Source organism: Marmota monax, unplaced genomic scaffold (assembly GCF_021218885.2).
Source record: "Marmota monax isolate L192 unplaced genomic scaffold, Marmota_monax_Labrador192_F-V1.1 WCK01_AAM20220418_F8-fsc00035, whole genome shotgun sequence".
NCBI lineage: Eukaryota > Metazoa > Chordata > Mammalia > Rodentia > Sciuridae > Marmota > Marmota monax.
In genome coordinates, this window is record NW_026691961.1 from 15,406,526 (window position 1) to 15,432,976 (window position 26,451).

General features: G+C 57.9%; 1 long non-coding RNA gene across 1 annotated transcript; it reads left to right on the top strand.

Annotated features, from left to right (window-relative positions):
• The first annotated feature begins 24 nt into the window (after positions 1-24).
• Positions 25-6,700, top strand: LOC124080400 (uncharacterized). Its single transcript, XR_006847706.2, has 3 exons — positions 25-467; positions 1,572-2,714; positions 3,002-6,700. It is a non-coding gene; the product is annotated as an uncharacterized LOC124080400 (long non-coding RNA).
• The last annotated feature ends 19,751 nt before the right edge of the window (positions 6,701-26,451 follow it).

Here is a 26,451-nt window from a genome sequence, read left to right on the forward strand (position 1 = left end):
TCGAGGCTCTGCGGCCGGGACCGCGAGAAGGGACAGCTCCGGGCGCTGGACGTCCGGGCGGCGCCCTCCCGCGGGTCGCCCGCTCCTGCCCTCGGTCCTCGGGGTCTTCCCTTTTCTTCCCTTCGCTTCGGTGGGGAGTCCCGGAATCCCCCGGAATCCGGCGCCTTCTTTGGCATCCCTTGTGCAGCGCTTTTGGAACTTGGTGAACTTGTTCCCTTGGTTCTGGGGGCGGAATCCAGGGGGGCGCCACCACTGAGGGACATCCCAGACCTTTCAATTTTTTTCTTTTTATTTTAAGAAGCCTGGCTAAAGTACCCGGGCTGGTCTCGAACTTGCGATCCTCCTGGAATTACAGGCGTGCGCCACCGCGCCCCGGGGCGGGGGACTCGTTCTTCATCTCACCTGCCTCGGTTTCCCTTCCTTGCGCCGTGTGGAGCCTGGAAGAGCTCATGATGGGAAGTTCACAGGTACCACCTGCCCGGCTCGGAGTTAGACTCTCTGAAGGTTAAGCACCGTTACTGTCTCAGGCGGAGGTCCAGGAATGAGTCTGAAGGTTTCTCCACTCTCCTTTCACTCCGGGCACCGACACGCACACGCACACACACACACACACACACACACACACACGTCACAAAAAATCAGCCCCATGTTTTGGACCCACCCCTGAAAATCACACCAAAAAAACAAAAAAACTGCCTCTGTTTCCAGCCTCAGTTTCCCCATCTGGAAGTCGAGGGCTGGTGGGCTGGGAGGCTCTTGGGAGGAAGAGGGAGGAGGCCAGAGGGGTCCCAGCTCCATCGTGTGTGTTGAAAGGCGTATTTTAAAAATTGAAGAAATTCCAAAGCTGGGTCAGAACGTATTGTAGCACATTTAAAATGTAGTGGGTTGATGTTATTTGAACAAACTCAAGCACACAAGGTAACTGATTTATGCTGCTGACAAGAGAATTAGAACACCTTTTTAAGAAATACGATTATTGAGGCTGGGGTTGTGGCTCAGCGATAGAGCGCACGTCTAGCACATGTGAGGCCCTGGGTTTGATCCTCAGCACCACATAAAAATAAATAAATAAAAATAAAGGTATTGTGTCCAACTACTTGTAAAAAATAAATATTTTTTAAAAATCTTTAAAACAAAAAAGAAAAGAAATACGATTTATTGCGTAATAGTGTGGTCTGGCCGGGACACTGTGTTTAAATTTTCTGATGAGCATCTCTTTTTAATCCTTGAGGAGCTTTGGTGGGCGGGCCTCACTGGGTCGAAACTAGAAATCCTGGGGGGATTTGAGACCCCCCTCCAAAGGGTCATCCCACCTTGCAGGCCCTGAGCTTGCTCAGTTAGTCTGGGGTCTCATTTGCCAGGTCCCTTTTAATTGCATGGACTCTCTCGTTCCCCAAGTGAGATTCTTTGGGTCTGAAGAGGTACAGGAAGGTGTGAATTTGAACATGGAATGGTGGCCACCTGGACAACCCAAAGGGAAAGTCCAGGTGGAGAGAGAGTAGGTGGGCTTCTGCCATGTGCTGAGTGCCTACTGTGTGCTGGTTACTTTATAAATATTACCTTCAACGTAGCACAAGAGCCCTGCTGCAGAAGTCACCCTGATTTTATCCAAGAAGAAACTGAGGCATCTGCAAAGCCACCTGCCCAAAGGCCCTATGCGAGTGAACCAGTGTGGACTGGCACCTCAACGACTGCCTAACAACCCGCCACCTGAGCTGCTTACTGTTCGCTGTGTTTCTCCGGAAGTCAACTGTTTATTTTAATGTATTTATTTAAAAGGAAATCCGGTATTGCCAAGGAAACCAGAGCTATCCATCAAAAATAGAAGAGAAACTCACAAATAGAGACATTATCCCAATAAAAGGGCATTGGTGAGACCCAGCCGCATCCTGTCGCCTGAGGTGTGCGATCTGTGAAAAAGGGACATCAACGAGGTGTAAAAGCCTCACAGAGGACTCTTCCTCCTGTTGTCAGAGCTATTGAAGGTCCCTGGGAGGGGAAGGTGCTCTGCTCGGTGACTCAGAGCCACCCAGTGCTCCTGACTCCGTGCCCCTGGGCCTCCTGCTGGTGGGGTGTGTCCTTCACAGGGAAGCACCTGCCCACACACCTGGACGCCTCCCCAGGACCAGGTGAAGGAAGGAGCAGACCCATTGCCCCTCCCTGTTTCCGAGTGCTCTTGGGAGCCTCCCTGTTCCCCTTATTTTCTCTTTAAATATGTTCCTGTCTCTCCAGTGAGACTGGAGGCAGAGACCTCCGAACACCACCTTGGATCCCCGCTCCGGATGTTTCGATAATAATAAGCTTGAAACCTCCACATAGTGGGGGGGAGATAAAAGTGTGTCGGATGGGGTTCTCGCCCCCAAACCTCAGCCCCTGTAGGAGCTGAGTGCGTCCCCATCCTAGTCAGAGCCGCATGGTGGACAGAGCCCATCCCCCTCCCCCTTGATCTTGAACCTGGCCATGTGACTCAGTTCTGCCACTCGGCCATGACACACACACACAAAGACGTGGAAGGCACTCAGGCGGTGGGCTGCCCCTTGCACCACTGCCATTTCCATGAGCAGAATGGACAGCTGATAGCCACTGGTCCCTGGAAATGAAAGGCACAGACAGCAGAGCTCCACCGGCCTGTGGAAGGCCTGGCCTTGTGGGAAGCCCTGGCCTGCAGAACCTCTGTCTGGGGCACAGAATTGCTCCTGCCGAGCTACAGACAGGTGAGTGGGAAGCACGTGCTTCTTGCTGTGTGCCCCCGAGGTTTCATGGCTGTTTGTTACACGGCCATAGCTGACTGATAGAAGGGTCACCTTACTTGGAGACAGTGCATTTGAAGGTGTGGAGGGCCATGGAGAAGGCTGGGGCTGGTGGGGGGTTGGCTTAGGTTTGGGGAAAGAAGATAATTGAGGGTGCAGAGATCTCTGTGTGCTTCTGTCTAGCACCTGTCAGAGTTCTGCCACTTTGACCTAGCTGATCCTGTTCGCTTTTCTTACGTTTCTGTTCTCAGAAGAAATGATGGAGTCATCCAAGCCTGGGGGCAAGTCTGATCACCAGCCTGAAGACAGCCTAACAAATCTCCAAGTTGTAGCAGGATAAGTCCCGGGGAGACAGTGTGGGTTCTTGTCAAGAAGGGTGGGGAGGGGCTGGGCTGGGGCTCCGCAGTAGCACACTCGCCTGGCATGTGTGAGGCACTGGGTTCGATTCTCAGCATCACATAGAAAGACATAAATAAAATAAGTGTCTCTCAACAACTAAAAACATATTTTAAAAAGAAGGATGGAGAAGTAAAGAAAATATGATTAAAGTCTATAGGTCATCCTGGGCACGGATCAAATATGAATGCCACCCAACCTCATGTCCGTGGTCAGTGACTCCTGACGGGCACCGGGGGTCTACTGACTTCCATTCAAGGACCATTTCCTTTGCTAACAGTCTGGGGAGGGGCTGGTGTGGTGGCCTGCCTCCTGTACTCATGCCCTTGTGAAGTCTGCATTCCCTTGGGAAGGACCGAACAACTAGGGGCTGCACCTAACACCTTGCTTTAATGAGCAGACTGAAGTTATGAGATATCACCTTCGTAGTGATGCTCCACAGCAGGGTGACTCTGTGACTTTGGGGTCACTGCCCGACTCTCTGTAGCCTTGTAGGATTGCGTGTTTGCATGGAGCATCTGCCTTGTGAGAGAACCATGTGATACAGAGTCAAGGGTCACTCCAGCCAGCACCACCAGGAGCTGCAGCCTTCAGCCCGACAGCCTGCTCCACCACTGTGCCAACACCAGCGAGCCAGGTGAGCTCGAAGCAGGTCCTTCCCCGGCGGAGCCTTCGGATGAGACCCCAGCTCTGGCCAACACCTTGACCAGAGCCTGTGGGAAACCCGAGGCAAGGACCCTGCTAAGCCGTGCCTAGACTTCTGCCCACAGAAGCTGTGAGACAGTAAGTGTGAGCTGCTTTAAGCTGCTAAATCGTGGGGTCATTTGTGACGCAGCAGTAGATAGCTAACATGCAAACTTAGGGTCAACCTGAGTGCCTTAAATGGGGGGGGGCAGGTTCTAGCTGTAGCCTCGGGGCTGGGTTATCTGTGGTAGAAAGTGGTCCCCACATCTGGTGGCTTACAAGTGCTGACACATCTTGCTCCTGGTGTATGTGGACTGTGGGCTGATGGGACCGCGTGCCTCTAGCCTCTTTATTCCAGGACACAGGCTGATGGAGCAGTCTCTATCTGGAGTGTTCCTGGCCTCAGGGAAGAGGGAGGCTGATGGTGACCAGGCACCCGTTAGTCAAAGCTTCTGCACGCTCACGTTTCAGGGGCAAAGCCAGCCATGAGACCAAGAACGAGGCTCTCCCCTAGCCCTGTAATCCTGGCCCAGGGTCCACCTCCCAGGATCCAGCACCGTCTGGGGTGGGCCCACAACCTGGCGCTCCTGGGGGTAGGGTAAGGAACTCCCAAAGGCCTCCCAGCCCCTGGCTCTTGGCCCCTCTTCCAGAGACACATGCAGCACGACCCCCGATGAGGCTCCTGGGAGACCCAGGTGTGGAAGCTGCAGGAAGCCCAGCACTGGGCCAAACTCCCTTCCAGCCGCCCCAGCCAGCCGCGAAGCGCGGCTCAGCTGGCTGCCCACGGCCCCAGGAGAGACCCTCGGGCAGCCCCTGAGTCTCTGTTGCGTGGGAAAGGGAAATCTGCGCCCCCAGAGCAGGGCCTGAGGAAGGGGCTCTCCTGGGGCCACTTCCTCCACAGAGCGGGTTGGGGCGGGACGGAGACCATGGTTTCCAGCCACACGAGAAACCCTGGCGACCCCGGCTCACACCTGGTCCCTGGCTTCCTTCCCTGAGTCAGGACGGAGCCGTAGTTTAGGGTCCGACTCTTCTGCCTCCTCTCATCACTGATAGAATGGCCACCCACAACCGCGGCCAGGAAACCTCTGCAGACAGGAGAAGGCCCCCACACAGCCGGTCCCCACCTGCGGCTGCCCGGGCCTCCGCCAAGGATCCCGCTTTTCTCACTTTCTGTGTCCAGAAGCGCTTCCTGGGGCGGCTCCCCTGCCCCCACATGCACCCCGAGAACCCAGCACCCCAGAGCGCCCTGAGAACCCAGCACCCCAGAGCGCGAGGGCCTGGAGAAGAGTGCCCGACAGAGGCCCTCGGGTGGGGGAGGGGAAGGTGGCCCAGTGGCCCTGGGGTGGGACAGATTTGGAGGCTTGGTTTCAGCTATCAGTTGTCGCTTTTTCCATAAAGTCTAAAAATTCAGCCAAGAGAAGAGGGAGAAGAAGGAGGAGGAAGAGGAAGGATGATAACCGCATAAACATCGTTCCCTTGACTCAGGACAGAAGTCGAACTGAATTCCCAGGCCCCTGGAGAGACCGCCCGGATTCTGTCGGGCTCCTCCTTGTCCTCTAAGGCCATCTGTGTAACAGAGTCACGGCACCTGAATAGGAGAGACACAGGGCAGGTCCAGGGAGCGTGTGGCCTGGGAGCGTGTGGCCTTGGGGACCCTGAACTTCTGGCCTCTCACCGCTGGTTCCCGGTCTCATCGGGACCGAGGGCACCGCAGAGCCGAGCCCCAGGCGCTCCCCGTTGGAATGTTCCTGAAAGACGGTCAGAAGGCAAACAGGAAGTGGGGGGTCTGCCCTCCTCCTCCAGCCTCACCACCACCCAAACATGGGGACCGCGGGTGGCTTACAGGAGGAGGGCCTCAGGTGTCCCCCAGCACGGCCAGGAGGGCGGAGGCCGCTTTTAGAGCAACGCAGCACTGAGAAACGCCCAATAGGAGGGGTGGGGGCGAGCGTCCCTGTGGTTGGTAATGTCCCCAGGGTGGGTCCCCGGTGCCCGGGATCTGGGCTCTATCATAAATACTCTACCTGCAGCCTATGAGGCCGTCCTTTGTACTTCTCTACATATTTTTGATTTTTCATAACAAAATCCTCCCCTTCCTTCCTTTGTGCCAAACAATTGCTCAGGAAAATGATATTTTTCCGATCCCTCACTTAAGGTACACTGAGTGTGGGTCTCCTGTGAGCCATCCGCTGCGGCTCTGAGGCAGGGAACCAACTTGTCCCAACCTCTTAATCTCATGGAACTTACTAACGAACCCTGTTCTACTTGTTATCCTGCTTGACACAGGTAGGTGTTGTGTTTTTCTTTCCGAGATTCCTGGGTATCTGTGTGGGTGAGTTGTCTCTCAGGCTAAAAGGCCACGGAAATAGCCCCTCAAACAAGCGACCTCTGGGCCAACTGGGCGAATCCAGCCTCAGAACTCAGCCTGACTCGCGAGTCTGTACAAACCTTTGGGTCTGAGGAGGTAAGGACACTGCCCTTTCCCATGGGAGCCCACCCATGACCCCACAGTTCAAGATTCCAAGATTAACAGAGAGGACCGAGAATTTCTTTTGCATTTATTTATTTATTTCTGGTGGGGAGTGAACTCAGGGGCACTTAACCGCTGAGCATGCCACATCCCCAGCCTTTTTTGTTTTTACTTTATTTAGAGACAGGTTCTCACCGAGTTGCTGAGTTGCTGAGGCTGGTTTCAACTTGTGATCCTCCTGCCTCAGCCCTTCCCAGCCACGGGATTATAGGCGTGAGCCACCGGAGCAGGCTGAGACCTAGAAATTCTTGACCATTCCTATGCTTCCAGGCAGAGGTATTTAAGCCACTCTGAGCAAACTAGACTCCCTTTGACAGTCTGGAATTCCATCCCCAGGTGACATTAAAATCCTTCTGCACACAGCCATGTTGGTTTGCTCTTGCCCATTCCTCCCTGTTCGTTTTTCCCTGACAGATTGGTGTCCCAGAAGAGACAGGCTTGGCCTCCAGATTCTGGCTTCTGCCCCCAGCAGCCCACACAGAATAGGAATTCAGTCAAGGGACTTTTCTTCCTTAACACTTGCATTAGTCTTTTGTTGTTGTTGTTGTTACTGTCATGAAATACTTGAGGCCAGGTAACTTATGAAGAAAAGAGGTCTCAAAACCAGAAAGGAAGAAAGGCAGGAAGGGAGGGAGAAACAAGGTTTTTTCTTTAAGCTCCCAGGGCAGGGCATGGTGCCAGTATCAGCTCAGCTCTGGCAAAGGCCCCATGAAGCCAGAGTGTGGGAAGGAGCCTGGCTCAGTTCTTTTATAACAACCTTCTCATAGAAACTAACTGGGGTCCCATGAGCACTGACCTATCCCTTCCCAGGCAGCACCCCTATGGCCTTCCATTAGGCTCCCCCCAAAGGTTCCACCATCATCTAACATGGCCACACTGGGGACCAAGCTTCCAACACACCAGCTCCGGGGTGACAAGGCACATGAGACCACGGTGACCCTGTTGCCACTCTGCAGTGTATCTGTTAGGCTCTTCGTGTATACACCTCTCACTCCGTGCCTGTCTTCCCTAACAGAACCCAGCTTCCTGGCAGCAGAGGCTGGGTCTAGCAGCGTCTGACGCACAGTAGGTGATTTATCAGGGTTCCCCTCGTCTCCACAGTGCTTTATGAAATAGGGAAAGGTTCTCCCTCAAAGCCAGGGTTAGAGATGGCTCCCTCGGGACACGTGGCCTGTGCAAATAGAGAAGGCCACAACCCCAAGCCAGGCTCATGGCTTAGGGAGCAGTCCGTGGGCGGACGTCACCCCTGACCCTTGGCTGGGACCCCGGGTGCCATGCCCAAACTAGCAACTGGGCGCAGGGATATTGGAATCAATAAATAGTGGGTGATTGGTTGATTGGCTGATTGAACGGAGGCCCTGGGAGATGTGGGAGGTGCTCAACATGTCTTTGGCACTCGGTCCGTGGAGAGGTTCACAGGCGTCAGTCGGCGTCCGGTCAACCCCCGGAGTAAGGAGGAGGTGACGTGTGGCTTCCAAGCCAGGTCATGAAGGACCCCGCGGCTCAGCTGAGGTCCCCGAGGGCCTGCTCCTGAGCACTGACTGGCACCGAGCAGAGACGAGCCAGCTCCTGCCTCGCGGGTTTAGGGCTGGTGGGTGGCGGCCATTGGGCCGGCCTGTCCCTGCTCACTAAGGCAGCGCCCTCCGGTGAGGGTGCTGTGAATGGCGCAGTGGGACAGCAGCACACAGAACCGTCCCAGGGCGCCGGGACGGGCAGCCCCTAATAGAATGCACTGAATCATCCCTCCACTAAACATGAATGCACTGGGTGACCTCGTGCCAGGAAGGAAGGGGCACCTCGCGGTCTGGGGGCCTGCAGTGGGGGCACTGGCTCCCCCAGGACATCAGGGAGGGCTTCCCTGAGGAGGCGGTGCTAGAGCTTGGGCCTGACGCCTGGCGGGAAAGTAGGAGTCGGCCTGGCAAAGGGGGGAGAAGAGGGACCGGAAGAGGGGCCCGGGTGACGGCCGTGGGTGGGAGCAGGGGGTAGGAGGTCTGAGGACGCCCGGCGGCTAGACGGGCCGAGCCGGGATGAGACTCGGACCATGGTCAAGTGAAGAAAAGGGGGACCTCGTTCCGGGAGTGATGGGTATCACGGAAGGCTCCCTTTGCCAATCGTCAAGGTCCGATGGCTGCGTGGGGGGATCTGGGGCGGGCACAGTGGGCTGAGCCAGAGAAACAAGGAGTCGGGGAGGGTAGGGGCTGGAGTCCAAGATGGCACTCGCATTTTAGGAGGATGCTAGAAGGAGGACCAAAGGGATTCGGAGGCCCTGGGGTGGGGGACGTCCAGAGAAAAGACCTACTTACAGGAGTCTGCAGAGCCCGGGGGCAGATGAAGTGGGCACCTGTCGGGGCCAGATGTGGAGGGCTGGTGTGGCCCCGGGCAGGTCTGCTGATGCGGATGTTCCTTAGAAGCAGAAGCTGAGGGGGGACTGGACCCTGGAGACCCGGGCCTCCATTCAGGCCATAAAGATGGTTTTCTGGGCGACTGTGGGCTGCATTTTGATAATGGACAGTCGGTCAGAAGAGCATCCGGGGGACAGGAGGTTCCCGGAACACCTGGTCCTGTGCGGAGCCGCGTGAACGTCCTCGGCCTCTCTGGCTTCCAGAGGGAGGCTCCTGCCGCTGTGATCAAAGGAGACATAACGGAGCTCACCCAAAAGGAGATGAAAACTACGGAGACGGAGGAGGAAGCAAATGTAGGCGCTTCTGCACCCGTAAATGAACCCGCCGTCACCTGGAGTCCACTCCCGAAGGCGCTCCTAGAGTAGGTCTGGGGTGCAGCCCAGAAGTCTGCGTATCTAGAAAGCTCTGGTCCCTGGCAAAGTGGTTGTGAAGTGGGGGGACAGACACATGTTGAGAAACTCTGCTTTAGTCCTCTAGGAAAGTGTGACTGGGAACACATCAAGGTGGAACGTGCTGACCCCAGGCGGAACGGTGACCTGGCACCTGGTAGGGTCCCTTGGCCAATAGAGGACCACCCAAGGCTCACAAGGGACCCCGGGGGGTATCATTAGCTGGTAAAGCTCCCTAGACCTCTGGTTGCATCTATCAGGTGCCAGAGAGGACCTTGGTAAGTCCTTGGGTGCAGAGGGGACGGAGCTGTCACTGAGACAGTACGAAGCTCACCTACCAGAGCAGCCAGGCCAAGTGTGCCAACTGGGTGTGCGTGGAGCACGGGGCTTGGAGAGGGAGGTAAGGGATGGCATCTGCAGCCCTGCGACAGCCCCTCCGCCTCCCGGGAGAGACCCTGGGCAGACAGCTCGGCCCAGCTGTGCTGAGTCCCAGGTCTGACAGACGGGTCCTCGGGGCCTGCCACCCTGGGGGCTGGGGCTGTGCAGCTCTGTTCTGGAGCCCGCCTGGGTCAATGCTCCTTGCAGTTTCCCCTCCTCCTTCGTCAACCCTTTTTGGGTTTCTGTGACCCCTCCCTCACTTCTGAAGAGCTTGAAGCCTCTCCCCAGGCACTGAGCAATGGGAAAGGAGACCCTGGGTGTTGGGGCGGAGGATCGGCAGGACAGACTTCCTCTGGGTCATTGCTACTCAAAGTGTGGCCCACGGCCCAACAGCCTCGGCATCTCTGGAAACTCGTGAAAATGCAGATTCCCAGGCCCTGCCCAGGCTCACTGAACCAGAATCTGCATTTTAACAAAATCACCAGGTGACCCACCTGCCACCACTGCACTCATTCCTCCGTTCAGCCATCGAGAGCCTCCAGCCCGGCTCCAGGTTAACGCTGGGGCACCGTGATGGACGACATGGTCCTTGTTCCATAGCAGGGGGCAGCCTGGTGAAGGAGCCAGGATAAATAAGTAAAAGAGCACACAGACACACAATCACAAGTCATGGCGACCACTACTCAGGGGCAGGGGAAAGGACAAAGGTGTAAAAACATCATACGATGACCGGCAGACCAGGAGGGGGGTTCTTAGCAGACGGAATAGTTCAGGGTTTACGGGAAGGAGGGGACTTGAGATACCCATGGACGGCCTCTCAGGAGATGTGATTTTAAGCTTGGGAGATAGGAGGTCCTTGAAGACAGAGAAGATTCTAGAACAGGCATCAGCGCAGGCTGTAAGACCCCTGCTGAAGAAGTCAGCGCCAAGCTCTCCAGAGAGTGGCTCCATCGCTTCCAAAGGCACCGGGGTCCCCTCTCCTGGCCCCAGTCAGCACAGCACGAAGGACGTCTACCGAGGTCCCTGGGGCCCACTCCTCGCTCCACGGTTCCCTGAGTCTGTCGACGTCAGTCCTACGACTGTGATCATCCCGAGAGCTGGAGAGTGAGACTGTGGGAAAGATCAAGGACCCAGAGGCTCTGTTTCGTGTTTCCCGAGATGGCTTCTGAGCGCCCTCCCTTCCAAGCTTCTTACTCTCGTCCAGCTGCCCCGTCCTGCTGGTAAGGTGGGGAGCCCAGCTTCTGCGAAATGGTCACCTGGGGTGGGTTCCCTATGGCTCTCCTCCCTGCTCACCACTCTGCCCCCGCCCGGAGCAGGAGGCCGTGGGCAGGAGGCCGTGGGCAGGAGCTGTGGGCAGGGGGCCGTGGGCAGGGGGCCGTGGGCAGGGGGCCGTGGGCAGGAGCTGTGGGCAGGGGGCCGTGGGCAGGGAGCCGTGGGCAGGGGGCCGTGGGCAGGGGGCCGTGGGCAGGGGGCCGTGGGCAGGAGCTGTGGGCAGGGGGCCGTGGGCAGGGGGCCGTGGGCAGGGGGCCGTGGGCAGGGAGCCGTGGGCAGGGGGCCGTGGGCAGGGGGCCGTGGGCAGGGGACCGTGGGCAGGGGGCCGTGGGCAGGGGGCCGTGGGCAGGGGCCGTGGGCAGGGGGCCGTGGGCAGGAGCTGTGGGCAGGGGGCCGTGGGCAGGAGCCGTGGGCAGGGGGCCGTGGGCAGGGGGCCATGGGCAGGAGCTGTGGGCAAGGGGCCGTGGGCAGGGGCCATGGGCAGGGGGCCGTGGGCAGGAGCTACAGACAGACAGGGAAGCTGGAGAGGTGAGAGAAGGGACCACGGTGTCCACAGCCAAGGCGCTCCCTGGGGAGGGCGAGAGGGCGCCTGGTAGAGATGAATTGGGCCCCCCCCACCTCGCTGAGTCCTCCTCTCTGGGGAAGTGACGGGCAGAGCCCAGGTGACTGTGACAGGTGAGTTGAAGAAACACGATGGGGAAGGGTCAGGCCCAGAGGAGGGGCCTGGTCCACTCAAGGTCATGTGGCAGCTCAGGGGCCAGCACAGGGTGAGAACCAAGCACTTTTCCTGATTCCCAACAGATTTCCCCTTATTCTGGTTGGTTTCGACTTAAAAAAAAAAAAATCGAATTTTTAAATGTTGTGCAGAATAAAATATGATCAGATCTAAGGAGGGGGTGGTTGGCACGTAGCGGGGCTACGCTGATAGCTGTCAAGTGAGGGAGAACCCTGACTGTCTCCTCTCCAGGGAGAGCCGCGGGGCTCTGTGCAGGGGCTGGTCCAGGGGCTGGTCAGGCAGCAGCCTCCAGACAGGACTGAAACAATGGTTTCGCTTGGTCATATTTATTTTTGCAGCTTCCTCCCATTCAGACAAGTATTCTGGCTTTCTGTGCGGTGCTCGGAGTTTCACTTTAGGACTGGACCGTGGCTCAGTGGTAGAATATGGGCTCAACACGCCCCTGGGTTCCACCCCAGCCTCCCTTCCCTCAAAAAATGGGGGGAAATCCATTTTAATATAAATTTAAGTTAGAAACTCATGTTTTTTCCCCCTTCTTCCTTCCAATGAAGTGAAATTAAGGGTCAGCCATCTTTTTCTGTAAGGAGCCGGGGAGCAAGTACCTTTAGCCCTGCGGCTGCTCAGCTTGGACCACGGTGGCCTGTAAACGCGCGTGGGGCTGTGTTCCCATAATGCTTCCCTGCAAGAACAGTCTTGGGATCAAGGTCAGCCTGAAGGTCACACAGTTAAACAGCCTCTGAAAGGATATCATAGGTCCGAGACACCAAGAGACACAGCCTGGAGGATCCCGTCCCGACCCTACTCTAGGACAAACCTCGGGGACAGACAACGTGGACGGTGGACTTAGGCCTCTTGGGCACAGCCGCAGACCTCCTGGCACATCTGCTAATGCTGTCCCTTGCAGACAACAAAGAGTCCCCAAGGCAAAGGGTCCCCAAGGAAATTTGCTCAGGGGCTTTGATCCCCTCCTTCCTCTGTGTCCGTTGCCAACTGGCAGATGCCCCCAGGGCCTCAGCAAGTCCCCTTTGTGCCCCATCCATCTGCCTGCTACACCACTACCCCAGGCTCCACAAGGACTGACTTCTCAGGTCGCCACTGGTTAATACGTGAATGTTCCCAGGTGGGGACCCCATTAGTCCTTCTCTCATTAGCTAGAGCCAGCCTTTGACATCTTCGCTGGAGCCGCCGCCCGCCAGCCTTCCAGTCAAGGGCCGGCCAGGGAGGGACCAAGGCTGTATTTTCTGGGAAAGTGGAACTTAGCTGGGTGAGCGGGGGAAATAGGAAGAGTCCTGGGCTGAGTCTGTCCTCACCTTCCCCCAGCTCCTCGCCCTGTGCTGATTAGTGAGCACCTACTAAGTGCTGAAGACCTCACGGGAAGCAGACGCTGTGATCTCCAGCTGACAGCTTAGGGAACTGAGGATCCGGTAATTAAGCAGGTGGCCAGAGCCAGACTCTAGGGTCTGAGGGCTCCTCCTCCTTAATGACCACCCCCAACTCGCTGCTCCGCCCTGGAGGCTCTCTCCTGGCCTCATCCACTGATCTCAGCCCCAGCCCTGGGCTCCCGGCTGTGCCTTTCCAGCCCCAGAGTGCGCCCCACCTCCACCACGAAGGGTGGCGCCCCTGGGAGCCCAGCTCGGGTGCCCGCGCCCGCCCCTCCCTGGTCCTGGAGAGGTGCGGGGTCTCGACGTCTCCGGGGCTGGCGGCTCACCCGGGTCAGCGCTGATGGGCTGCAGACAGGGTGGGAGGCCAGGTGCCCCAGGAGGGCCTCCCGTCGCGGGGGGCGGGGTGTCGCCGTTCCCAGGCTGGCACGCTCACCGCCCACGCCCAGCACTCGCCCGACCCGTCGGACCACACCACCCACATGCCAGCTGGGACCGTTCCGACGGGCAGCCGCAGGCCCCGGCTTGTCTTCGCCGTCCAGATGCGCTCCACCCCTCCCGCTGCCAGGGCCCCAGGCCTGCAGAGGCAGCTCCCACCCCAGTGAGGGTCTCCCACGGAAGAGAGGCCAGGCCTTTCCGGGATGCTGGGGGAGAGGAGGGAGGGGCGCTTCACAGTGGGCTCCCTCCCTGCGCTGGTCACAGGGTTCTCAGCCCCGAAGCCCAGGTTCCTGACCGGCATCTGGGCTCCGAGAAGTTAGTTCTGCCCCAGGGAAGGGAGGCCGCCGTGCACCTCCTCTCCTGTCCCTGGGCCTCACCCCGACATCTGGAGACAGGACAGAGCTCCCTCTCTGCGGTGCCCCCCCCAGGAGGACCATCTGCGGCTGGCGCACCCCGTCATCCCATTGGTCCATTCAGACTAATTTTTTTGTTATTTTTTTTGTGTGTGTGTTTAGCACCAGCCAAGTGCCAGGGGCTCTGCTTGGCCCAGGGAGGCAGTGAGGCGGGACACCCCGAGAAGGGCTCTGTGGAGGCCTCTGTCACTCACAGGGAGATGGACAAAAAGAACCGTAGAAAATAAGTTGGCAAAATACCTAGAGGGGGCAATGCGTAGCTGCAAAGAAAGTGCAGCTGGAGGGTGAGGTAGACCCTGACCTGCCCAGGGCTCCACGGGCACCGTGAGAAGAGGGGTCTAGAGTTACATGCTCCACGTGGAAGAAACAGCAAGTGCAAATGTCCTGGGGTGAGAACAGGCTGGCCTGCTGAGGGGTGGAAGGTGGCTGGACTGTGGAGTGGTGGAGTGGTAGGGAGTGAGGTGAGCAGGCAAGGCAGGGGCAGGCGGAGCCCTCTGAGGCCCACAAGTGCCGCTGGGGCCCCCAGCCCTGAGCTATGGCGCCTGGCAGGCCATGGAGGGACCCACAGGCTGGCTGCCTTCCCCCTCACCCTTGTTGGACCTCCCCCACATCCACATGGATGGCCAAGAAGAATGTGTGGCAGAGAAAGGGGACCAGATGTCCAGCCAGCTGTAGCCACAGCTGTGCGCGCCACATGGCTTGGTCTCCCTGGTCTGACCGTGACTCCAGTCCTGTCCCTGGGTCCGAGCCTCCCCTACTCCCCAACCTCTGTGACATGTCCCGGACTAGAGCCATAAATAGAATCATACACGGGACTATAGGAACGTGGTTTTTTTAGTTGGAGTTGGACACACACCTTTACTTCATTTATTTATTTCTATGTGCTGCTGAGGATGGAACCCAGGGCCTCGCGTGTGCTAGGCTCTACCGCTGAGCCCCAGCCCCAGCCCCAGGAACATAGTATTTTTTGACACCAGGGATGGAACACAGGGGTGCTCACCCACTGAGCACATACGCAGTCTCGCTTTAAAAACATATTTTTATTTAGAGACTTGGTCTCACTAGGTTGCTGAGGCTGGCTTTGAACTTGTGATCCTCTTGCCTCAGCCTCCTGAGCCACTGGGGTTACAGGTGGGCACCACCACCCTGGCCAGGAATCTGCATTCTTAATAGAATCATAAAGAGAAATGCTCGGGACCATCTTGCCCCTTGGAGATGGAGATGAGACAGTGACACTTTGGGGATGGATGGGACACTGAGTCTGGGGTGTGAGAAGAGGGGGCCTAGACCTGGGGCTTTGGATTTTCCCCACCGCGGAGTCTGCTGCTTCCCTAAAGATTCAGCGGGAACCCCTTGTCCCTCTGCCCCTGTCCTCAGCCTTATTGCCCCCATGCCGGTGCACCCACAATGTCCCCAGATGGACTTCTCTTCCTGGTGTGACCCAGCTGAGCAGTTGGCGTTCGGCCCCTGTTTCTCCATAGACACACAGTACAGGCAGCCAGCTGGGCTCGGTCTTACGGGCTGTGGGACCTTGCCGGGCCTTGACCTCTCTGTGCCTTCATTTCTCATCTGTACAATGAGAGCACTCCTAGTGCTCAGCGCGGGGTCATTGCAGACGTGACTTCCCATAGAGAGAGCACTTAGGATCCTGCTGGAGTATGCCATTCTGGCTGGGGATGGGTCATTTCCAGGCCCTCCAGCGTCTGGCATGCACTTCAGGCTTTGAAGTGCTCTGTGGGTTTCTTCTGTCCATCTTCCAACACTTCCTGAGCATTGGCCAGGCCCGGGCACTCAGGGGAACCTGGAGAGGCACTCCTGGGGGCCCTATGGGGCATGCAGCTCAGGGTCGGAGTCAGGGTCAGGGCCAGCTCACCTGCAGGGCTGTTTTATTCCTAGAAAGAAAGAAAACTCCTGACAGCCAGGTTCCCTGGACAGACAGCTCGAGCCCAAGCTGCCTGGCCTGGACTTCCCCCAGGAGGCCAGGAGCAACCCGCCCTCAGCCCTGCCGAGCCCTGTCCTCTGGCCCCCTTCCCACCTCCAGGGAGTGGCCAAGGCAGAAATCCGGCCCTGCCTGCCCCAGGGCTGCCCACCGCACTACAATCTGCTCCAAGGGGAAGCCTTTTGTTTGGAAGGAAATGGTGCAGAATGAGCGGTGGCCACAGTGGCCCAGTGTGAACAGGGCTGGGGCCTGGCTTCCAGGGTCAAGCTGAGAGCCAGAGGCTGAGATCCCTGAGGAGTTAGGAGGCCCCCAGGCTGTGGCTGGAGGATTCGAGGATTGATTAGGCCGCTCTGCCTGGCCCCGGGAGCTTCCCAGAGTTTCTGGTTGGTGGCAGTTTGGGGACACCTTGGAGACACCCAGGGGCATGATCGTCTGCAACCCCAGCCCTTGGAAGTGGGCCCGTAATCCACCTCTTGTCCGAGAGCCAGAAACAGGCACTTACAGGCTCAAAGGCTGTAACCCAGGCCTCTGGACCCTTTGGGACTCCCGGGGAAGGGCCACGGAAGGTCTTGGGGCTGACCCAGAACGTTCCACCCTCCCTCTCCCTCTTCTCCTTCACCTGGCATTTTCTTATCCCATCCCACCCTGTGACAGGAAGCAGGGAATCGGAATCCACCTGGGATCTTTTGAGAGCTGCAGTGACCAGGACCCCACCTCTGGCAATTTAGTGGGGTCCTCTCCAGGGCCCTCTCCAGGGCCCTGGTCCAAGTCCTTAGGGGGAAACCTCCCCAGGGATCCTCAGGTGCAGCCAGGGCTGAGCCCTGCTGCCTCACGGAGGCTCCAGCCTGGGTTTTGCTCCTGCGGTGGCCCTGTCACCTGGGGAGACGGTGATAAACCCGTCTGGGCCCTGCCCTGGACCGTGAAGCCTGGGCCACTGAGGTGGGGCCTGGGAACGGTATTTTTTAAAAGCTGCCCATGGTGATTCTCAAGAGCGTTCAAGGTTGAGCAGCTCTCAAAGTGCCATCTCCCAGGTGTACAAGTAGGGAAACTGAGGCCCAGGGAAAGGCGGTGGCTTGTCCAGGTCCTGTGGCCAGCTAGTGGGCAAAGCAGAGCCCAAAGCCAAGACCCAGAACCCCAAGCAGGCTCAGCTCTGGAAAGAAGGCGTCGATGAAGTCACCGTGCACGTCTGGGGGACAGCGGCCTACCGCGGACGGCAGGATGGTAAGAACGACCTGCGACTCACCTGTGCCATCCCCCCCCCCAGCAGGGTGGGACCTGAGGCCTGTCACTCCAGCGATTGGCACCTCCCCCGGCAAAAATAATTGGACCGTGGACGGTGAGTTCACTAAAAGGGGGTGGATCTAACCGCGCCTCCCGCCCCCTTAGAAGTAGGGGAGTGAATGGGCCAGAGCCCGGGGTGCTCGGAGGGGAGGCCATTTGGGAGCCGAGGGTCACAGGACGTAGCTTGGCAGTCAGGAGGCAGGACCTCAAGAGATGGGTTGTAGGGCAAGGTTGATGACCGCATGGAGCAGCCCTGACCGCGCCGAGGGCGGTGGGGAGCCCCCTGACCACAGAAACAAACCCCCGAGGCTGATTAGCTGGACTCCACCGCCTGCCCCTCAGGGGAACGGGATAAACACACACGGTTTATATGGCAATTTTAAAAAATAAAGACTTGTGTTTAGAGCAGAGGGTCTCTGCTGGCTGGAGGCAGAAGGAGAAGTCGGGGACCACTCACACTGGAGTCCCTGCGATTTGAGAGACAGGCAGGAGCCAGGGGTTCAAGGCCTGGGCAACATAGTAGGACCCCGTTGCAAAAGAGAGGGGCAGAGAGAGCACACTGAGCGGGACCCTCCCAGGTGACTTTGAAGGCGGAAGGAGCCACTGGAGAAGACACTCAGGAGAATTCCAGGAACAGAGGCGCCCCGACAGCCAGCCAGGAAATGGGGTCCTCGGACCAACGGGGACAGGTAACAGGGCTCTGCCGACAATCTGAATTTGGGAACAGGTTCTCCCCAGAGCCCCGGGGTAAGAGGCCAGCCCAGTGACATTGTGATGAGCCTTGTGAGACCAGGCAGAGATCTGAGGTCACCCCTGCCTGGACTTCTGGCCTGCGGGGCTGGGAGCTGCTGAGCCAGGTGTTTTGTGCTGAATTTGTGGGGACACGGTACCCCTCACCTGCTCCAGACAGGAGAGCCGCAGAGCCCTGACCTCGGACCTCAAGACCAGAGAGCACCTGGCCAAGGAGAGGAGTGCAGGCTAGTGGGGCCAGGTGAATGACCAGATAGCCCCAGAGAGGCTTCCCCAAGGGGCACCGTGCCCACCCACCCCTCCTTGTTCAAAGCCCCCAGAGATGCTCCGTGTCCCGCCTGCAGTGGCTCCGCTGACCCATGGGCTCCGCACGGCTGTATCCTGCTGTGTCTCCCACAGTGCTCCGGCCTCCTCCATCTGCCTCGGTCACTCCCAAGTTCCCTGCTTCCTCCCCTCCGCTGCCATGTCAGTCTGGAGCCCAGGACAGCACGTGGGCCAAACCTGCAGGTCTGGAAGGGAGTCACTGCTGTGAGGCCCCAAGGAGAACAGACGCTGCTGGCCTCGAGCCCCAGAGCGAGCTGCCTCCTGGGGCAGCCCCTCTGCACCCCCAGGCTCCCCAGGTCCACCGAGGGACGCCTGGGACCACCGGACTTCAACAGGACCACACCCACTCCCGTCCCCCCAGCTCTGGCAGGTCACCTCAGGAGGTCTGAGCTCAGAGAGACAAAGGCACATGCCCACGGGAACCCCAGCCATCAGCAGCAGAGGCAGAAAGACTGCAGACTCAGGCAGCCCCAGCAATTGAGCAATACCCCTAGTGAGACTCTGCCCCAAATCAAAAAGGCTTGGGGGTGTGGCCGGCGGTGGAGTGCCCAGGGCTCAATCCCCAGGACCAAAATAAAAGCAAAAACCAAAGATAGAGCTAAAGGGAAGGAGGCCAGGCCAGTATCAGGACAGGTCTCAGGGCGTCCCCCACCCAGCTCCGGGCTCCCGCAGCCGTCTGTGGTGGGGAGCGTCTGTTTTAACTACTGCTCCCCATGACCAGCACTTCCCAGCAGGCAGTAAACACCTGGGTCTGCAGGTCCCAGCAGAGGCTAATGGCCACGCGGGTTCCAACCCTTCCTCTGGAGGCCGCGCTCAGCTGGGTGACCCAGAGTCTTGTACCCACAGCTGGAGGGCACTCTGGGGCACCCTCTGGATACCAGCACCCCATGCTGGCTGCCTTAAGGGCTCAGACCCTGCCCAGAGGCCACCCCATGGAGCACTGGGGGCCACCAGTACAATAGCCTGAGGTCATCTGTGTCCCCTGACAGGGCCTGGGAGCCAGGAGCGGGAAGCTCCTCTGGCCCAAGGGCACCTGAGGCAACTTGGGGTGTCCTTCCTGCCCTGTACCTGTGCCCTGGGCCCTCCCAGTTCTAGAGAAGCTTCTCTGGGTCAGGAGCAGCCTGTCACCACAATGCCACTTGGGCCTAGCGTCACTAAACCTTTCTGGAGATATTTGTCTTGTACCTTCCCCGTGTGGATTCCAGCCTCGGAGGAATGCCACTCGGGACCCCAGAGTGGTGTTGGAGGGCCTCAAGTCTCTGGGCCCAGCCTAGGGACAGCTGGCTTCTGTCCCCCAGGCATCCAGGGGTGGGGTGGCGATAGAGTCCCTGCCCAGATTCAGGGAGATAGCAGCTCAGAGTGCCCCGCCCCGCCCCTCCCAGCCCTCGAGGAGCCCGAGAGGAGAGGAAAGGGGATGCAAACTGCACGGCTTCCCATGGGCGGGGCCACTCGGTCTGTGGGGGTGGGGGTCAGGAATGCCTCAGCCCCCACGTGCACACAGCAGGCACTCAGAGAATCTTCTAAGAACTCCTGTGTCCACAGCTGGGCTGGGCAGGACCCCAGCCTGCTCCCCGGCCTTCCCCAGCGCGGCCTCGGGAGCCGGGCGCCTGAGTCGGCATGGCTCTGATTCCTCCAGGCTCGGAATGTCCCTGTTTACCATCAGTGTCAGCCGCACTCAAGGACGCCCAGTTCCCAGAGGTCTGCTGGGTCCGGTGGGGGCACGAGGCTGGGAGCTGGGAGCAGGCCACACACAGAGCCGCCGGCCTCCTTCAGTGCCTGCTGCACTGGGGACCCCAACCAGGCACGTTCTGGACAGTGGACTGGCCTGACCAGTGGGTACCAGCCAGCAGCTACCGCAGCTGCAGGGGCTGGCTCCCCACTGCTGGCCTCACGCCCCGCCCTCCTCATCCTCCAAGGACCTGCCTCTCATTCTGGGCCTCTGGTCACAGGCTCTCCACCTGCAGGACCTCTCCCGCCTCCCTCAGTCTCCACCTGGACACACCCTGCTTTCCAGGGGACCTCAGCTCCATATCTAGGTGACTTGGCTTGATCTAAGTAAGCCCCACCATTTCTGCTGAGCGGCCTTTGGGAAAGTCACTCAGCCTCTCTGTTCTCTCATTAGTGGAGTGCTGGGGGCATTTCTCCTATTTGTGGCCACCCGCCAACTTGGAACATCTTTCCATTTCCAGAGCTTTCCCCTCTTGGCCATGGGGTGACCTATGAATGTAGAGGTCAGCTCTGTATCCCAGCCCCCGCTGATCACGGATCAGACGTCGCCTGTGAGACTTCCGTGAGAAGGAGGCCATTCCCTCGAGCACCCTCTTGTCTTTTGGTGAACCTGGTGTAGAGACAGCTGATCTTTGGGGACACCAGTGTCGCACGTTTGCTAAACATCCCCCCACGGGGTGCTTGGTGGATGTCTCTAGCTGTTTGTCAAGCAAACGACGTTTTCTGTCTCCTTGCCCTGAATTCAGAGAGCTACCTAATGTTTTTTCAAGAAAATTCCTTTTCTGTTTAACCAGCCAGAGTGGATTCTGTTATTTGCAACTGAGACCCTTGATGAATTCATGAAGACAACAATAGTCTACTCGGGTCCTTGTGAGACCACGTCTCCCTGAGGCTCGCTGGGGCTCAGGACCAAGCCAGCTCTCTGAGTACCTCTCTGGGATCTGGGGTGTCCAGCCCTGGTGTGCAGACTGTGCTCCCAGAGCACATGGCCTCTCCCCTTCCTCTCCCTAAGAAGCCCAGTGCCCCAGGGCACACGGGTCCTGGTCAGTCTGGGTCACGCTCACCTTCCAGATAAAACCCGGACATCTGACCCACTGGGGCCAAAGGCTTCCTCGGCCTGCGTCCGGGGTCTGATGGAGGAGGTGCTGCAGGAGGTGCCTTGGTGGCCGGGCTCCTGCCGCTGGGAGCAGTCCCTGTCCCTGTGGGGGGTTCTGATCCAGGAGGTCCCTGACAGTTGGTGACTCAGCCAGCCCTTTCATGTGGCCCCCATGTCCTCGGGCAGCAAGCTCAGCCATGGGGGGCCTCGTGGGGACAGGTCTTAGACCCCACTGCCTAGCAGCCCCAGAGCTAAGGCACTGTCCCTTCAGCCTCCTGGCTTCCTGTTCATGGGCAGGGCAGCGCTGGTCTCCAGGCATCCTGGGAGGGACCTGCTGGGCACCAGGAGCGTTGGCACAAACCGTGTCCAGTGGCCTTGCCCTTGAGGTGCCTCTTTTCATTTGCTTGTTAGTCACAGGTCTCATGGAAGAGGACCTTCTTTGCGGTACTCAGGTAGGTCCCCATACTGGATGGACAGTGTCACTAAGTGCCACTTGGATTGTGGTGACTTGTTACAGCAGCCCTAGTGACGAAGACAGTTCCCTTCTCGTTGCTGTGGTTATGAGCAGCCAAGGGGGCTGGGGCGAGGGGGCGCGGCTGGGGGTACCTTTCTTTTTCTTTTCTTTCTTTCTTTCTTTTCTGACTTGGGCTCAGGAAGCAAATGGAGCGAATCCCCTCCCCAGTTTGCAGTTGCAGGGGTGGAGGGGACAGTTGGGACATATTGCACTCGGATCTCAAGGGCAGTCTGGAAAGGGAGAAGGAGACGGTGTCTCCCAGAAAGAAAAGGCAAGCCACATGCTTGATGGTTCCTAGTAGGAACAGTAAAAAGGTAAACAGGTGAAACTGATTGCAATACTGTTTTCTTTAACCCACCATATCCCAAAATATCACCATGGTAGCATGCAATCAGCACAAAACATGCCCATGAACTACTTCTCATCCTTCTTTTCCGGAACCTATGCGTTTAGAGCACATCTAAGTTACAATCAGCCACGTGCCTGGTGCTGGGTGGCCACGTGGGCCTGGTGGCCATGTGGGCCTGGTGGGGGGAGGGACTTCTCCCACTTTGGACAGCTCGCTCTTGCTCTCCTGTGATGGGCGGTTGAGCACCTCCCTGGGGTCTTGTATCTCAGGAAGTCGCCCAGGGCCTTCCTCTGAGGCCCAGCATTGGTCAGGACTCTGAGCATTGGAGCAGGTTCCGGGAGCTCTGGTCCTCGGTGAGCCTGGACCCAGGATGGCCCCTCTTTCCAGGCGCAGTAGGATTCCTCCTTACAGAGGCCGTGTGGGTCCGACCGCGAAGGGCGCGTCTCCTTGCTTGCTGTCCGGGTAGCTGCCGAGTCGCTGGCTGGGAAGCCCAGTGCTTATCTGCAAGCCTCTGTTCTCCATCACCCACCCGCCCTTTGGGGTGGGGTGGTGGAGGGCTGAGGTGGGCGGCCCAGCTGGGTTCCTGGGTGACCCAAGGCTAATTCCCTCTAAAGCCCGTCCCACCCTGAGGTCTGTTTCGTCCAAACCTGTGCCACCAGCAGGGAAACAGGTTCTACTCAGGCAGGCCCCTTCCGCCGCCCTAGGGAGGGGCTCGGCAGTCCTCGGAGCTCCCCAGCCCAGAAACCCAGCTATGGGAGCCACGGCGACACTGGAGACAGATGCCCCCGCTCAGCACTGGAGATGTCTGAATCCAGTGAGTCAGGACAGACCACGGGGCCAAGGACAAGAGTCAGCCTCCTTGGACGTGCGTGGTCCAGTGTTACCTGCGAGAGCAGCTCAGAGCCACTCTCAGTGAGTGACCAGGGATGAGGTGATGTTTCCCAAAGTGTGGACCCAGGCTCAGCAGGAGAGAAACCTGGGGGTGAGAGAAACTCGGTGGAACCAAGTTCCTGGGCCTCAGGGAAGACCCCGAATGGGAACCTCTGTGAAATGAGCCTAGGAAGCTGCATTTGTTTTGGGGTTTTTTTTGGGGGGGGCGGGGGGGTTGAACTCAGGGGCACTCGACCACTGAGCCCCACCCCCAGCCCTATTTTGCATTTTATTTAGAGACAGGGTCTCACTGAGTTGCTTAGCACCTTGCCATTGCTGAGGCTGGCTTTGAACTCGCGATCCTCCTGCCTCAGCCTCCCGAGTTGCTGGAATTACAGGCCTGTGCCATGGCAAAATCATCTTTGGCATCTAATTCTTAATTTTCAAAAGTTTGTGAAGAAAGAGTGCAGGTGCCAGTTGGTGCTCTCTCGTGTTTATGAAGCAGTCGACCAGAATCTGACGATGAGACCATCTCCAAGCCATAGGTAGATTTCCCCTCTTCTACTCAGCAAAACGCTCCCTTTCCTGATCCAAGCCATTCATCCATGACCTTGGGCAAGTGACTTAGACCCTGGTTTCCTGTAAAATAGAGCAGAGAATAACTCCTATCACCTGGGCCTGCCGGGAAGGGGACGTGAACCAATTCTGTAGAGCACACGCGGAGAGGAGCTCAGTAAACGTTATCCTGTTGTTGTTATCAGCCAAAGCAGCTGGAAGCACGGGCATTCTGAGTCACAAGTGCCCTCCACGTAGCCCCCTGTGAGTGTCCCGTGGCCTCCTGCTGCACCCTGGGTCCTCCCCGACCCTCTGCAGGCTCAGCCGGAGGAGACCCTCTGCTTGGCACAGGCCGCCAGCCAGTGGGAGCCCCACGATGCCCACACGGTCCTTGCTTTGGTTGGTCAGGAAGCGGCCTTCCCCAAACTGCTCAGAACCATATTTGCAAAGCAATTGTTCAAGACCAGGGGTGGGGGGCGGAACAGTGCAGGGTCCCACTGAACAATACGGGAGAGGAGGCCCCCAGCTGCCCAGAGGAACGGGACGACTGGGCTGCGCGTGAGATCATGAGTCCGAGGCCCTGCGGGGAACGGGGAACCCAGAGCAAGCGGGGTGACAGCTCAGCGCCTGGCTGTCCCACCCACCCGTACAGAGCTCCACCCCTGGTGTGGCATCGTCCCCGACTGCCCAGGCTCTCAGGTGAAGTCCGAGCTCCTCCTGCGGCAGCTGACGGCCCCTCCTCTCCCCAGCTTTGAACTGGACGCTGCCCGGAGCCCCCTTCACAAGACACACTCTGTCCTGCTGACCAGCTGGGACCTGCTGGAAAACCTCTTGCCTGACCCCCGAGACCTGCCGTCCTCCTTACAGCGCCTTCCCGGGAAGCCTCCTGAGCGTCCTCAGGGGCAGCCCCTGCCTAGGATGAGCAGGCGATTTCAGTTTACCTGGCCCGGGACTCGGCTGTGGACCTCGGCTGTGGACACCGCCGTGGGCCACAGGGGAGGCTGGGCCCCTGCTGCGTGCTGTTGGGTGAGCCGGGGCCCTAACCTTCGGGCTTCCCCACCTCTGGTGCCCTCCCGGCTTTTGTTTCCAACAAAAATCATCATCAGTTGTCTGTTGAGGCTGCCCAGCCCCATGAGGGGTGCAGGGGACGGAAGCCTCTCCTCTCTGAGGGGTGTTATGAGCTGAGCTGTGTCCCCCTCATGTCCATATGTTGGAGCTCCAACCCCCAGAACCTCACAATATGAGTGCATTAGGCGCTGGGGTCTTAGAGAGTAAGTGGGTTAAAACAGGGCCGTCAGTGTGAGCTCCATGCAATGCGACGGGTGTCCTTAGGAGCAGAGGACACTAGGGCCAGGCACACACAGAGGGACAACATGTGAAGACACAGGGAGAAGATGGCATCTACAGGCCGAGGAGGGAGGCCACAGAAGGAACCGGCCCTGCGGATACCTTGACCTTGACCTTGCACTTTCAGCCTCCACAACTAGGAAGCTGAATTTCTGATGCTCAAGCCACTCAGTCTGGGGTCCTTCATCCCTAGCGAATGATACAAGGAACTTGGAATTCCAAGATGGAAGAAGCCCAAAGCGTGTTGAACCTAGCCGCCATGGACAAGGGCACTGTCACCCGGCCCCTGGGAAAGACAGGAAGGAAGGACCGCGGAGGGCGCCACGGTCAGGGGCTAGGAGGAGCTGGCTGAAAGGGCCTTGAGTTCAGAACTGGGAGGCCCCTTGTGTCCTCCCTAGTTGGAAGAATGAGGAAACGGGCCCAGAGAGGAGGAAGGACCTGCCCAGGTCTGATCATGGAGGAGGAAAGCTCCAGCCCCGCCCCGCCCCGCCCAGGCACGCCATCCTGCGGTTGTCAGGTTCAGTGATCAACCACTCGGGGTGCTGGGGATCTGGCCTTGAGGAACCGCAGTTTTGAGGAGGAAGCCGTCTGGCCACTGGGGCGGGGAAAAACAGCTGCTGTGACTTCACACCTGTATTTGCAGAGATTCTTCCTCTAAGCCCCCCGCCCCCCCATGCTCAGGCAACCAAGAGCTTCCCTTGTGATGCCCTGGATCTGGGGTGGAGTAGAGAACAAAGGGGACCCTGGACACTATCTGGGGGCAGGAGAGACTGAGGTCCCCTAGAGGCTGACCCTTGAGCTGGTCTAGCCACAAGGACCCAGAAGGGAGGCAGGCCAGGTCCCATCCTCTCTCTGCAGTTGCCCCTGCATTAGACAACTTCCTGCTGCTGCACTGAAGTACTCCAGGCTGGGTAATGTGGTAAAGAAAAGAAATGATAGCTCCCAGTTCCGGAGGTTAAGGGCATAGCACCTGCATCAGCAGACTTTAGCTCATGTCTTTCCTCAGGTGCTGCTTTCGATCAGGATCTCTCAGTATCTCTCAGTATCTCTCAGTATCTCTCGGGGAGAACAATGATCTCTGTGATTCGCTTGTACGTGTCTTCGGCCCAGGTGGGGCTTCAGTGGCTTTTCCTTTTATCTGACTGATGGCGAAAGACCCCTTTGGAATTAAAAGTATTTACATCTGTCCCTTACAAAAATTGCACACGTTTTCTCCCTGATTTCCTGTGGTGTCGTTGGCTACACGGTTTTCTGTTTCTGTATAGTCAGTCTGCAAATATGTTCCTTTGGTGGCTTCTGAATTCGGTGCCTGCTAAGGAAAGTTGGGGCCATGCTCAGATTCGTGAAAAAAAATATTGTCTTGTGTTTTACCTCCCTACATTTAGCTTTGAACACTTATTTCTTTCCTTTAACAAGAATTTATTTCTTTGTGATATGAGAAGGGATCTGACTTAATATTCTTCCAGATGTGTAGCCGATGGTCTCGGTGCTTGAATGATTCATTCCCCTTCACTAACTTCAAATGCCATTTTGAAAATCGGGTTTAGGGCTGGGGATGTGGCTCAAGTGGTAGCTCACTCGCCTGGCATGCGTGCAGCCCGGGTTCGATCCTCAGCACCACATACAAACAAAGATGTTGTATCTGCCGATAACTAAAAAATAAATATTAAAATTCTCTCTCTCTCTCTCCTCTCTCACTCTCTCTTTAAAAAAAAATGAGCATATTTAAAAAAAAAAAAGAAAAGAAAATCGGGTTTAAGCGCTGCTTTCTGTCGCCAGGGAAGTTGGCCACCAGCAGCTCCCGTTTGTATCAATTCACTCAACGAGCTCAGCAAAAAGAGGTGTCTTCTTCCCTAATAGTTCAGCCAAGTCCCAGGGCTGCCGTCACTGGACACCTTCAACCAATAGTGGCCAGCCAGGGAATGGAGTCTGCT